This window comes from Delphinapterus leucas, chromosome 5 (genome assembly GCF_059928025.1).
Source record: "Delphinapterus leucas isolate spDelLeu-1000000601 "Yukka" chromosome 5, BTC_Dleu_Yukka2, whole genome shotgun sequence".
NCBI lineage: Eukaryota > Metazoa > Chordata > Mammalia > Artiodactyla > Monodontidae > Delphinapterus > Delphinapterus leucas.
Genome location: NC_143133.1, coordinates 90,887,304 through 90,901,826, shown reverse-complemented (window position 1 = coordinate 90,901,826; position 14,523 = coordinate 90,887,304). Strand labels below are relative to the sequence as shown.

Sequence of the window (14,523 nt, the reverse complement as noted above, 5' to 3'; positions counted from 1 at the left end):
GGACTCTGATCTGACTGATAAATTATAGTACAGAGGAAGTGAACTTTCAGAATTGCCTCACCCTGTTAAGGAATATCACACAATGTGGTATGTGAAACTAAATGACAGGGCTAGTTTCTGTGGACAGGTGTGGGAATATTGTAAGGCAACCAGAGGTCACGCATTACCATCATTACCATTCTGCTTTCCTGGATCACCTGTAGGATGGTAGCAAGAGGTGGCGGGAAAGAGTAAGGTCTCTGCAGGTCAATTCGTGGGCATGAATCCTGGCTCCCCTGTGTACTAGCTAGGTTACCTTTGGCTGGTGCTTAACCTTTCTTGATTTTAGGTTTTTCCATCTGTAAATGGGGATAATAACAACTCCCGTAGATAGAAGGACTATAAGAGTTATTAGAGGAAATGAGTGTACTTTTCATGGGGTATAGTTAGTATGTATAGTTATTTGTAAATGATACCAGTTTTATTTTCGTTAGAAGGCACGTAAGCAAAGAAAAAATACATGAGATTTGAGGTCAGGCACCCTATGTTCAAATCCTAGCCCTGACATTTCCAAGCCTTTTGCCTCTGAGCAAGTTACTTCTCTGAGCCTCAATTTCATTCCTTGGAGAAGTGAGGATGTTAGCCATCTTGGGCACAGCGGTGCGTTTACCATGAAGGTCACGAAGCTCACGCTTTGGGTCCCTCGCTTGCACAGGCCCTTCCAAAGCCTTCTACCTAATTCTGTATCCAAAATGTTCTTTTCTTAAGGAGGGCCTCCACACCATGTACAAGCTTCACACAAACCCACGATCTGCCTCTGTGTGTGCTGTCGTGAGACCGAGTGAGGTAATCTGAGCACAGTCTCAGGCACGGAATAGGTGATCAGTTATGGCTGCCATCATTCTTTCCATTAATGTTGTTATGGAAAATTCATTCATAGCTTGACTTTAATATACTTGTAATATAATCCACTCTGATACTCCCAGTTCTTAATTTTTTTCATTTGAAGACTGTGTCCTGTCTTGTCTACATCAAAAAGAGAAGAGAGAAAATCAAATGAGTAGGTTGGGTTAATTGTGAGAAGCTTAGTAACATAATTCCTATTAGAAGAATTTGTTTCATGTGATAATTATCTTTGATCCCACAGTAGCCAGGGGTGATTGAAGGGAGATTTTAATTTTGGCCATTGAATAGAGTGGAAGGAACCAAGACCATTTGGTTCCATTCTTGGCTTGTTATATTATGCCCTGCATTGGGCAAGCCCTGTAATTGTTTCTCTTTACTTTTCTCAATTGCAGAAGAGGCAGAGTAATGCTTCCCTCCTTGGCCCACACCCACATCCTGGGGGATACTCTGAGCATTAACCAGGCCTCCTCTGTCGTGCATTTTAACCTCCCTGAAGACAGAGCTTTGCAGAGACCTAGCAACCTCTTTTCCTCCCTAGAACCTGGAAGGGCAGGATTTTAACGTGACATTTCATCTGGTAACCCTGCTAATTGTTCTGACACCTAGTGTAGTGCCTGGTACATGGTAGGTAGCTAAAAAGCCTGCTGCCTCACTTTTGATCATTTTACTTGAAAGAACAGTGTCGTAAGAATCAGCAGAGCTTGGTTAAAACTCCTTTTTCTGTCACTAACAAATACTTGGATTAAACTGGACAAGCCAAGTAGCAAAGTATTGAACCTCTCAAACCCTTAGGCTCCTCATCTTGAAAATGGGGGTAATAAGAATGCCTACCTTTGGGTTGGGGCAAGAATGAAATAAAAGGATTGATGGAAAGCATATAGCACAGTCCCTCCCAAGCACCTGACTTTGTTATTGTAATTTGTATAGGCAACATATTTGTACAGACAACAGTAAACATTTGTTATTGTTTCCAGCTATTCGTTTCTCATCTAGGAACTGAAGCTTATGTAGTAAAGTTCCTTCTAGCTTCAAATTTCTGAGATTCTATGACACAGGCATACGACCTGTGCTTGAGAACAACTCTGCAGCTCAGGATATTAAATTTGCCTTTAGGCTTGTTGACAGTTTAAACATCTCCCAGAAATTAGGACACAGAGCTGGCCAAAGTCAGGGCTGGCTAATAAGAGATGGGCTGGCAAGGGAAGCAGTGAGAGGGCAAGAGACTGTTGACACTTTGCTTCCTATTCACAGACCAAGGAAGAACGATAGCCTTAGGTCTCAGCGACGAGACAAACGGGACAGATTCCCTTACCCTTTGCCAGAACCTGAGGCTCTGGGCAGGTACCAGCTGGCCTCCATCGGGAGCCAAAGCAACTTTGGAGTTGTTCTAGTGCCCCAAGAAATAAAATATAAGCACTGATAATTTAACCAAGTAACATTGATTGGTGAATATGTGGGGTCTTTTTTAAAGTCAAATGAGTAAAACATCTTCGTTGTTGTTTATGTAAAGACAATCAAGTATATGTAATCTTAAAGGGCTCCTTCTTGCCCGGCTACCTCATCTCCTTAGCTGTCTCTTTTCAGAGTTAAGAAGACATAGAATCTTAGATTAAGAAAAAAACCTTAGGCATCACTTAATCTGTTATTTTCTAGTCAAGGAAACTGAGACTGTGTCAGTTTTGAAATGGATGGTGGTGGGTATCGAATTACCTTTACACCTATGTGGCACTGGATACGTTGCCTGTGACAGTTCTGGCTTATTGACACCTGTTATCCCGGAGCAGTTACTAGCACCTTCTTTCCTTTCAAAAGATTCGTGGTGACAGAAAATTCTACCCTCACATATCACATTGTCCTCCACTTCTTGGCATTAAAGAGGGGCAATGCTCTCTGAGGAAACGAGGCACCCTCACGCGAGCTCAGGAAAGAGCTAGCCGTAGGGGCTTCCCTGGTGGCGCGGTGGTTGAGAGTCCGCCTGCCGATGCAGGGGACACGGGTTCGTGCCCCGGTCCGGGAAGATCCCACATGCCGCGGAGCGGCTGTGCCGGTGAGCCATGGCCGCTGAGCCTGTGCGTCCGGAGCTTGTGCTCCGCAACGGGAGAGGCCACAACAGTGAGAGGCCCGCGTACCGCAAAAAAAAATAAAAAGAGCTAGCCGGCTTTTTATAAAGCCGGAAGAGGAAGCTCATAGAAATCGAAGGGTAAGAACCATAGCACAGTCAGGCCTCCTGCCAATCCAGTAGAAACTGGAAAGTCAGCAGGACCAGGCACGCTCTGTGTCTCCCACGCGTTCCTCTGCTTTCCCCACCAACCAGCTTCCTCTGTTTCCTCTGGCCCAGGCTGTTTCCTCATCTGGACCTTCCCCAGCCCTGACCCTATATGACTCTTCAGCTGCTGAGCCTCCCATGAACATGCTTCATCTCTCAGTTCCTTCTTTCCAGATTCGTGATAGAGTCATGTAATTGGCTCAGCACAAGCAGAAACCATAGATCTGTAAACAGAGGCCGTATCCTTGCCAGATTCTTGAACTCATAAGCAAATTATCCAACTCCTCCCTGGCTTTTAGAAACATGATCTGGTGACATCAAAATCATATTATGTTTCTTTCAGCTGTTACTAATTCATGGTGACCGTGCGTGCATTCATTACTAATGGTTAAGACAATGGAGTAAACCAGTAGTTCTCAGTGTTGTCCCTAGACTCTAGGGAACCACATCAGAATCACCTATGGAAATTTAAAAAATAGAGACCCCACCAGCCCTGCTGAATCAGAGTCCTTAGGAACAGCACCCAGGTCAAAGAGCTAACCATGAAGTCTGTGACTGGTTTGGATGGTGATTGTGTTAACCCATGTCTTCACTCCTTGACATGGCAATTCTTTTTTTTTTTTTTTAACTTTGTATTTTATTCTTTATTTTTGTTTATTTTTCTGGTAAAAAGAAATACATGCCATTGTAAAAAGTCAGACAATAAAAATTAATAAAAGAAAGATTACCACTGTTACATATATTGTTGATTAATCCACATTTTTTCATTGTGCATATATAGTAATACATATACTTTACAGAAATGGGGTGCTTCTACTTATTTTTAATTTATTTTTAATTTGCTGTATTTATTTTTAATTTCAACTGGTATGACTAACATATAAAAGAGTTGATAATTCTAGTTGGGGCCATTACTCTTAGTAATTACTATTATTCTGCACGTTTACATTAAAGGAGATATCTTTAGGGAGGGAGGGGAAGGTTCTAGATTGTGAGAATCGTTTTTGTTTTCTTGTTGAATAAAGTACAAGATTTCATTGTCAGGCCGCAGTGAAGGGGCCATGTGTTCTGCCAGACACTTGCTTGTTTCCCAGGGAGGAATCGGCAGGTGGGATTATAAGATCATTAATGAAAACACAGGATGTTGGCCAAGTGACTGGGCATTAATGGCCTATATCATCAAGATATATACTCTATATACATGATACATTACATGAAGCGACTGTTTTTTTTATCAAAGCTGGTAACTAGTCAAAAGCAACCGAGGAAAATAAAGGCTACTTTCAGTGTTTGCTCTCTATATCCAAAAGCAGTTTTAGGTATATTCTTTGGCAGTCATCTGTTTATTTAGCAAATATCAATATTTAATGAGTGTGAACCATTTGTGAGGCGATGTGCTAAGAGCTATGGATACAATAGTAAATGAGACACAGTCCTTACTCTTATGGAATTTATGACCTAATTCAGACTTTTGGGGCTCAGACCCTTTTATTCTCTTAACAATTATTGAAGACCCCAAAGAACCTATATTTCTGTGGGTTATATCTATTGATATTTACAATATTAGAAATTAAAACGGATACATTTTTAAAACACAAGAATACACAAACACATATTCCGTTAGCTGTCAGAGCGATGACATCATTACAAGCTGTGTGACCTCTAGAAAGCTCCTCTGTATGCTCCTGAAAGAATGAGAGTGAAAAAGGAAGATTATGTCTTAGTATTATTAAGGAAATAGTTTTGACCTTGGGGAACCCCCTGAGAGGGTCTTGGGGACCCCCAGAGGTCCTCAGACCACCCTTCGAGAACTACTGATCTGGTTTTCATATAATTAATTTTGTTGATTTTTAGAATAATTTAAAAAATAACATAATGTCTCTGCTTTACTTCTGTAAGGTCAGTTTGGAAGCTATATTATTAATGTTTTCAAACCACCAGGATTTTGTTTAGTTTGTTATTGGGTTGGCCAAAATGTTCATTTGGTTAGTGAATGTTCAACAAAGTTCTTGGTGAAAATGAAAAATGTGTCTTTTATGTTTACTTAAAACCGAACGAACTTTTTGGCCAATTCAATGTATATTCATATGTCCTTTTCGTTTCATTAGTCCAGTGTGAAGGACAGTAGTTTGGGCCATTGGTGATGCAGGTTCAGCAAATCTCCTGTCTTTTCCTGCATGTGAAACAAACTAGACTAGAACATAAGCAGCTCCATAATTGAATTCCTTGATAATTCCCCTCTAGCCTCAGCCCTGCCAGGGATTTTCTATTCATATGACACAATTTAGTATTTAAAGCTAGCCTGAAAGCTCTCTTTGAAGGTAGGGGTCCTGCCTTATGTAGCTTTGTATCCTCTTCCCAACCTGCTGAATGAATGTCATACAAAATAGATGGTCAGGGCTTCCCTGGTGGCTCAGTGGTTGAGAGTCCGCCTGCCGATGCAGGGGATGCGGGTTCGTGCCCCGGTCCGGGAAGATCCCACATGTCGCGGAGCGGTTAGGCCAGTGAGCCATGACCGCTGAGCCTGCGCGTCCAGAGCCTGTGCTCCGCAACGGGAGAGGCCACAGCAGTGAGAGGCCCGCGTACCGCAAAAAAAAAAAAAAAGATGGTCGTTAAACATTGCGTGGATGAATGGAAGAACGAAAACTTAACATCTTCAGGATTATTTTGTTTGTATATTGTTATTTAGCTTCACATTTTTGTTCCGCTCTGTAGGCCAGTGGTCACGTTTTCCTCACTAACAGTTTATACCTTTAAAATCTGGAAAATTCACCAAATAATCCAGCTTTCCAGCTTCTCCGGAAACATGTAGCTGTTTTGCAGTGCTGACCCTATCACAGTCCTGTGTGGCAGCAGCCTGGGCAGAATAGAGGCTGCTAACCTCCCTCCCTGTTCCCACCACGGTCACACCCCTGTTGTCCCCTGACTGCAAGGCTCAGTGAAGATGCCCTTTGTCACGGTGCTTGCTCTGCTGTCTTTCATAGAGTAGAGAAATATCTGTTTGTGTTTGATGCTCTTTACCAAAAGAAGGAAAATGAAAGATAGCCTGTGTTTAACAAAATGTGTTTAAAATGGGAGAGGGCATATTTCTGTGTAGAAGTGAATATTATTGCTGGGATTTGGCTTGCAAATATGTACAAACCTGTACCTGCTTCACTCATTGACCTTCCCCACGGGGCTCCTTTGGCATCTGAGTTTTATACTCTTTCTAGAGAAAGCAAGGCAGAATGCCATTGTTATGGGAATGTAATCATTACTCTCGCAAGTCCCATTTTAAGGATATTACTTTTAATACTATATCTCTGATAATCCACAGTAATGGAGGGAAGAGGAGACATAGAACATTACTTATTTCATCTTTGAGAGATATAATCACAACCAAACAGGTTGTAAAAGAATGACTGGCTCCACAGGTTATACACAGAACCCAGCATGATTGTCACGGCCACACTTCTTATTTATTCACATCTTAAAATACTTTCTCTCATCCACTCCTTCAGCCTCTTCCCCCCAACACCCCGCTGGCTGGAATCCACATATATTTCCCCAATTTTCACCTGGTCCTTTTGATTAAGTTTCTGTCTGGTGGCTGCTTTTTCTTTAGGCTGGCAGTTCTCAACCTTGGTTTCACATTTGTAATTACCAGGAAGGGTTTAAAAAGTCCTCTAGTGTGTATTTTGTAGCAGGAGCTTTTTCAGGATAACTGTTCCACCTTCTTGTCTTGTATGTAATTTTTTTTTTAAGGGTCAAGTTTTTTTTTTATATAAATTATTTATTTGTTTATTTTGGGCTGCATTAGGTCTTTGTTGCTGCGCGTGGCCTTTCCCTAGTTGTGGCGAGCGGGGGCTTCTCTTCATTGCGGTGGCTCTAGCCCAGGCTCGGAGCATGGGCTCTAGGCGCGTGGTCTTCAGTAATTGTGGCTCACGGGCTCAGTAGTTGTGGCTCGTGGGCTCTAGAGTGCAGGCTCAGTAGTTGTGGCACACGGGCTTAGTTATTCTCTGGCATGTGAGATCTTCCCGGACCAGGGCTTGAACCCGTGTCCCCTGCATCGGCAGACGGATTCTTAACCACTGAGCCACCAGGGAAGCCCCCCTTGTATGTCATTTTATAGACAGAGTAGCAGCTTACACATAGACTAACATTTGAACCTCAACTGTCAGATCTCATTAGCTGAAATCGTTGGAGTTGCAATTAAAGCAAAATTAGTTCAACAACAGTGACATTAAAAAAAAAAAAAAGCCGAGGCATTTGTTCTTGAGTTAAAATAAGGTCAGAGAATAAGGGTAAAATGTTAATGGCAGTGTATTTCTTTTCCCTCAACAGAGAATTTAAAAAGGTAAATAGTGCAAATTACATACATTAATTACTTACATTAATTAATTAATAAGAGTCTGCATTGGGTTTGCTTAATTTCAGGGAGAAATTTTTTAAATAATGCAAACCAACTGGTGTTTTGATATATGGTGAGTTTTATTAATCTGGAATCCAATGAGAATCATCCACATGTTATTAGATCAGGCTCTCAAAGTTGGTCTGCATCATCTCTGGGTGAATTTAGACGGTGTAGATGGCAACATGGATGCTGAGTTTGTGTTTAATTATTAAGTAGCACTTTGTTGAACTAAAAGAACAACGAGCAGTGCTCTTGAAGGCTGAAAGTTTTGTTTAAAGTATTACTTACTCCCATCAAGCCTAATGCAATTCCCTGAGTGCTTATTTTTATCATCTGGACGTGGCTTATACCAGCATAGCTGGTTCAGCAGCCATCCTTGTGCTGCCTTCCAGAAAGAGCTCTGTCAGGCTGGCTTGGTTGTGTTGTATCTTGTGGCTGTACCAACTCATGTCAGCTCTCAGCAGAAGCAGCTAATCCAGCCCATATCTGGGGGAAGGTGGGCAGTTGAGTGTTGCTGGTGCTTAAAGGACCTGTCAGGGGATGACAGAGGATGGCAGGTGATGGGCTGCGTCAGGTCAAGAGCCTCAGACTTTATCCTGTGAGCAGTAGGGAGAGTGTCTGTCCTGATAGAACTCTCTGGAAGCTGATGTGGATAATAGCTTTGAAAGGGCCAGGGCTGGACAGAAGGAGACCAGTTAGGAGACTACCTGTTACCTAATTACCTATTAGGAGACTAGCTAATACCGAACAGTATTGTCTCAGTCCACGCCAGTGATGAAATAGGCGCAGGAATAGAAGTGGAGAAGAGGAGGAGGTAAACTCAACAGGACTGAGTGATTGATTAGGGGAGACGATCATGAGTCCCTTGTTTGGTCCCGTTGACGTTGAGCAGCCTGTGAGGTATCCAGATGGGGATTTTAGGATGGATCCATACAGTTGAAATGATCCAAATAATTTCAGGCATAAGCCCCTCTTTGGGCCCTGCACTGTTACATACAGGTCAATTTTGTGTCCTTAGCTAAATGTCTTCTTGAAACAGGGCCTATGCTTGTTGGGCATAGAGAAAGCTCTCATTACATACATATTGGCTAATTAACTGAAAGGTAAGGTTTTCAGTCCAAATGATTAACTTGGCTGTTGACATGACAGATTGACCATGTAACTTGATCATCTTTCCAATACCTCTTTTGATGGTAGTGCCACCACATTATGCCTGGAACAATCCATCGTGTTCTGCAGTATCCAAAGTCACATTGTAAAACTGACTTGGGACCTTACACTGATGGTTAATTTAGCATAAGTGGAAAACTCTGCTGGTTACAGGGTTGGCTAGTGGCCCAAGGAAGGCCTCGGAACCCAAGTGATGGTTTCTCTACAGCTTCACGGTCTTTCTGGGGGAGGTTGCCAGATAAAATACAGGATGTCTAGTTAAACTTGAATTTCAGATAAACTACAAATAATATTTTAGTGAGTATGTCTGTGCAATATTTTGATTCATTTCAATTTATCAGTTGTTAGCATCCTCCTATATAGACGTCATCTCTCTCTCATACACTTTTTCTTAAATTATTTTAATGCAAGTTGCAGATATTACAGCACTTTGCCCCTGAATCCTTCAGCATTGCATCCTAAGAATTAAAGCATTTTTGACATGGCCTATGCAATATTTGGGACCTCCGTGGGCATCCTTTGTTTTTATTCACTAAATCTGGCAGCTCTACCCTGAGGGTGCGATGGTGAGGCAGCTGCTAGAGTGGCCAGGCATGGGCTTTGCAAACCCACAGACCTAGACTTGGTGGGATTTCACTTGACTTACTGGCTCTGTGAGTTTGGGAAAGCCGGTGCCAACATTTCCTTATCTGCAAAATGGGAATTCTTACCTTGCAGGGCCAGCGTAAGGCTTAGAGATCCTGTCCGTAAAGCCCTAGCACAGCACCTGATTCCTGGAGACTTCCAGTAAGCAGCATTTTAGCAATGATAATCGTCCTTCTCTGAGCTGAATGTCAGGGAAGGAGATAAAAATAAAGAAGCAACTGTTTTAGAAATGTTGGCAGCTGCATTTATAAACTCCCCTCTGTTCTCTCATTCCCCTTCCCTACTTAATGTGTACACACACACACACACACACACACACACACACACACACATGCACACGCACCACCCCACACCATCCACTCTGGGACTTACAGTGGGTTCCGTGACAGCCGTTTAGCAGGGGAAGAAAAGAGACATGTTAAAGGTACAGGAAAAACCAACACTCTTGAGAGCATGATTTGAATGGAGTCAAAGGTGGTCTGAGACTTGTTTGAGTGTTGACTCAGCCAAGAGTAACCAGGGAGAGGCCAGTGATGGGGGTGGAGGAGAATCCTGGGTTGTCACAACACCTGCCGTCACTGTGGCTCTAGCAAGCTGTCAGGGATTGTTCCTGTTAGTAGGTTTTCATTTGCTTTGTTTAGCGAAGGACTGCAGTCTACCAAATGTTTATTTCTATCCCGGAACTTCGTCATCCACTTGAAACTTGGAGGAACAAGTTCACATCAGACTGTCATGAGAACAGCTAGTCTTACCCTCCCTTCTGGGAAAGATTTTGCCTTCCTTCTTTCTGGGAACTCTTCCCCTTGTCTTTGGACTTTTTTGGCTAAGCTGGATACAAACCAGGCAAGATAAACTTGGGCAGTTAACCGTCTGTTCACTCACACTGACTGGCTCTTTTGGGGTTCATAATTCTGAGATGATTTTCTTCGCTCTAATAAATAAACGAGGTTGCAAATCCTTTTTTTTAAATTGAAGTATAGTTGATTTACAATATTGTGTTAGATTCAGGTGTACAGCAGATTGATTCAGTATTATATATATACACACACACATATATATATCTATATTCTTTTTTCAGTTCTTTTCCATTATAGTTTATTACAAAATATTGACTATAGTTCCCTGTGCTATACAGTAAATCCTTGTTGTTTATCTATTTTATATATAGTAGTGTACATCTACTAATCCCATACTTCCAATTTATCCCTTCCCACTCCGCCTTCCCCTTTGGTAACCATAAATTTGTTTCTATGTTTGTGAGTCTGTGTCTGTTTTGTAAATAAGTTCATTTGTACTACTTTTTAGATTCCACGTATAAGTGAAATCATATAATATTTATCTTTCTCGGACTTATTTCGCTTAGTGTAATAATCTCAATCTCTAGGTCCATGCATGTTGCCGCAGCAAGCCCTTTCTCACTGTGAAGTTCTTCACACACTGTGACGCTTGTCAGGAAAAGCTGGCGAGGAACACAGAGTGTTACATCAACCGTCCTGACAATAACAGGAAAAGAAATACTCCACAGCCCAGTGTGGCGGGTGGAGGCCCTTGGCGCTTGTGAGGGAGAACTGACCACAGCTGAGGAGGCATCGGCCTTACCTCTGTTTTGCAAGGACAGAGGAAAAGCTAGATGAAGCTGATTCTCTGTATCTGCTCCTTCTGCCTTGCCTTGGGGCCTGTTAATACATTTTGTAGAATCTGAGTTTCTTTCTTAGATTTTCACTTACAAAAAAAATGATAAGGGAACAGTTATTTTTTCTGCTTACAGAATTAGTTTACTTCTGTTGTAAAAAAAAGTCCAAACAATGCAGAGAAACATCACAGAGAGAATGCAAGACCCTTCATAATCCTGTTGCATAGAGATAAAGGCTATTAGACGTTTAGTGTGGAGGCTTAGTGATTTTGAGGGTAACTAAAAGATTGAAATTGTAAAATTATCTATATATCACCCCCCTGGTTTCATGTTTGCATTGTATCTGCTAGTCTTGTCCACACTTATGCATATTTTACATTGCCTGCGTTTACCATTTAACATAGATTATGAACATGTTCCTTAGGTCTTTGTAGTTTTTATCATTCTAGTTGCTTTCTACTCCAGCCTGTGAATTATCATAATTCACTAAGTCATTCTTGTCCTGTTCGACATTTTGGTTATTTTCGATTTTATACTAATTCCTTGCTGTTTCAACCTAAACTGAATTTTATGTAGGGCCGGAAGAGAGAATCATGACTAAAGACTTTTTTCCCCCCCTCTTTCATTGTTTAACATTTGTTGGGTTGTCTATATTTGAGCAGACTCCTGGAAGCGACATGATTCCTTTTTTTCTTTAGACTAAGTCCTGAAACCCTCTCATCCCCAACCTGAAGATGGTAATAGTCAAGATCGCAGTCACCATTTACTGAGTGTTTTGAGCATGGCCTGCGATAAGCGCTCTGCTGAATCTTCATTTCATCCTTGCAACAATCTTAGCCAAGCCCTCCTTCCCACGTATGCCAGTGTAACCTTCTGAAACACCTCTTGCCTGTGTCAATGCAAAATAGGCAACGTGGCACAATAGTTAGGAGTGTCAAATAAAAAACAAATCTGATTGTACAGGGGAAAAGACTTTGCAGTAGGGGCAAGGGGACTTGCATTAGGGAGAACCTCTGTGTGGTCTGCAGGGCCTCAAGGCTTAGCCAAAAGGGTTTCCCTTTTATAGGGAGGAGTTCATGGGGCTGGGAAGGAGGGAAACCTAGCCAAAGTTTGGTTAACAAACGTTTTTCCCCCCAGCTTTATTGAGGTATGATTGACAAATAAAAATTGTATATATTGCAGGTGTACAATGGGATGCTTGATAGGCACCGTGAAATGATTACTGCAGTCAAGCTAATTAATATATCCATAACCTCACGGAGTTAATTCTTTGTGTGTGCGGTGAGAACACTTGAGATCTACTGTCTTAGCAGCTTTCAAGTGTACAATACAGTGTTCTTAACTATGGTCACCGTGCTGTACCGGCATTTCACTCCCATTGATCAGTGGGGTCAAGCTGTTCAGCTAATCATGAGGAGGCAAAAAATGGAAATCTGGAGGATCAGTGCCTAGCCTTGTCTTAGGTAAACAAGAGAGACATCTGTGAATCTAACTCACATGGGGAAGGGTGTTTCTTTGCAGTCAACCATTTCCCGGAACACGGAAGCAGAGATTCCCGAACCATTACTGTTTTCCAGGGGCGTGAGGCTCCGGTCAAATTCAGCCTTGCCAGGAGCACAGGTTTGCAGTGAGTCCTGGGGTGGGAGGCTGGCTGCACCCTCTGCTAGCAAACCTCAGGCATTCACCTAACCTCTTTGAGCTCTGGTCTCCTGAGGTGTAAAATGGGGACGATGATTTCCCTCTTGTAGACTATTAAGGGGATTAGATGAGATAAAGTGGCAACATAATGCCTGGCTCTTGATAGTATTCTGCAGCTCAGAAACCTTCTATTCCCCCTCCTTATATATCATATAAAATCTAGACTCCTGGGACCCCACCTACCTCTCTAAATCAATCTCCCTACTCCCTAGAAAACCCACACCCAGTCCCATCTAATACCGTCCCTCCTCTGTATCTTTTACTGTCTCATTCTCCACATCCACTCTTTCTGATTAAGCAGAGGGCTCCAGGAGAGATGGACATGGAACAGGCAGGGAGGAAGGGCTCGCTCTGTCCGGCCACACAGGATAGTCGAATCAACCCCAGCTATCCGTAAGAAGCCCACCCCCATGACCTCCTCTGCTTGCCCAGTTTTTATTCATTCTTCCTCGCTCACTTTAAGCACTACCTGTCTCCATCTCAGTTCGTAGAATCCATTGTCTGAACACCACGGAGACCATTGCCTGGTATACTCATTGACCATTTATTACGGGCTACTTTCCATTGTTGATTATCTTGCATGTGTGAATCACCATCCCCCAAATAGAGGGTAAACTCCTGGAACACAGAAACCACATCTGTGTTGCCGGGTATCTCCTACCTGCAATGCCTGGCACAGACAGTGTTTGGATGATTTGCATGTATAGTTCTACACTTTGCAAGAAAACCGTGGGTATAGGACTGCTTTAAATAGTTGTTAGGAAAAGGGATCACAGAGACACACAGATATTTCTTTCCACCCACAAAAGGAACTGGCTGCACTTAGCTCTTTGGCGTGCTGGATTACCGATAAGACACACAAACTAATAGGTGCTAGATCTATGTGTTTCTGATTCTAGTGAATCTGTATCTGAATTGCTTTCTCTGTATCTGAATGTGGCTGAAATGCCTAGGGGACAACCACTTCCTCTGGGTACCCTTTAAAGGCTCCTTGGACTTGTAGCTGTCGAGCTGCTGTTATAGGGCCTTGACTGTGGCTTTGTCTTTGACTGATCACGCCTTTCTTCTGCTCTTCTCTGGTTGTCTCACATCAATTTCTTCTCTCCCAGCATCTTATAAGCAAAGTTGACGGAAAATAGAGTTTTCTAGTACTATATTTAGTTGATTGAACCAGTATTTCTCCAAAACCTGCATTGTCCTTGAGGAGTGGGGAGGAGTAAAGAAAAAAAAAAAAAAAACCCTACTCTTTTTTTGTAGGTCAGCACCTTCTGTTTTGAGTAGCCAACTATTAACCTAATATGTTCCAATATAGTAGCTGCACTTTCCTTCTCATTTTTGGTTGCTAATATCACTGCTTCATGTCGATTCCAGTTAACCTCAATTTTTAGAAGATGTTTTCTGTCCTGAGCACTTTTTTTCCTAAGAAATTCCTATGTAATGTGTTATAGGGTTCAAAGGAAGGGATGATCCATCCAGTTAAGGGGAGGGTACTCAAGGAATTCGTGGAGGAGGAGAAATTATTGCCCTGCCTTTTTCTGGAAATTTCTGGATAAGAAAGGTTCTTTTTTTTTTTATGTATGTATGTATGTATTTATTTATTTATTTATTATTTGGTTGCACTGGGTCTTAGTTGCGGCAAGTTGGGTCCTTAGTTGTGGCATGCGAACTCTTAACTGCAGCATGCGTGTGGGATCTAGTTCCCTGACCAGGGATTGAACCCAGGCCCCCTGCATTGGGAGCATGGAGTCTTAACCACTGTGCCACCAGGGAAGTCCCAAAAAAGAGACTCATTTTAATGAAATCAGATGACTTTGAAGGTATCTGTGGGCCTTC

At 42.3% G+C, this 14,523-nt stretch overlaps 1 protein-coding gene and 1 long non-coding RNA gene across 3 annotated transcripts in view; one reads left to right on the top strand and one right to left on the bottom strand.

Annotated features, from left to right (window-relative positions):
* The window catches only part of SCARB2 (scavenger receptor class B member 2), a 68,945-nt gene that overhangs the window by 1,669 nt on the left and 52,753 nt on the right, over positions 1–14,523 (top strand). The window lies entirely within an intron of this gene.
* LOC149749175 (uncharacterized) lies at positions 439–5,374 on the bottom strand. Its single transcript, XR_016393333.1, has 2 exons — positions 2,596–5,374; positions 439–1,005 (listed from the first exon to the last, which is right to left on the bottom strand). It is a non-coding gene; the product is annotated as an uncharacterized LOC149749175 (long non-coding RNA).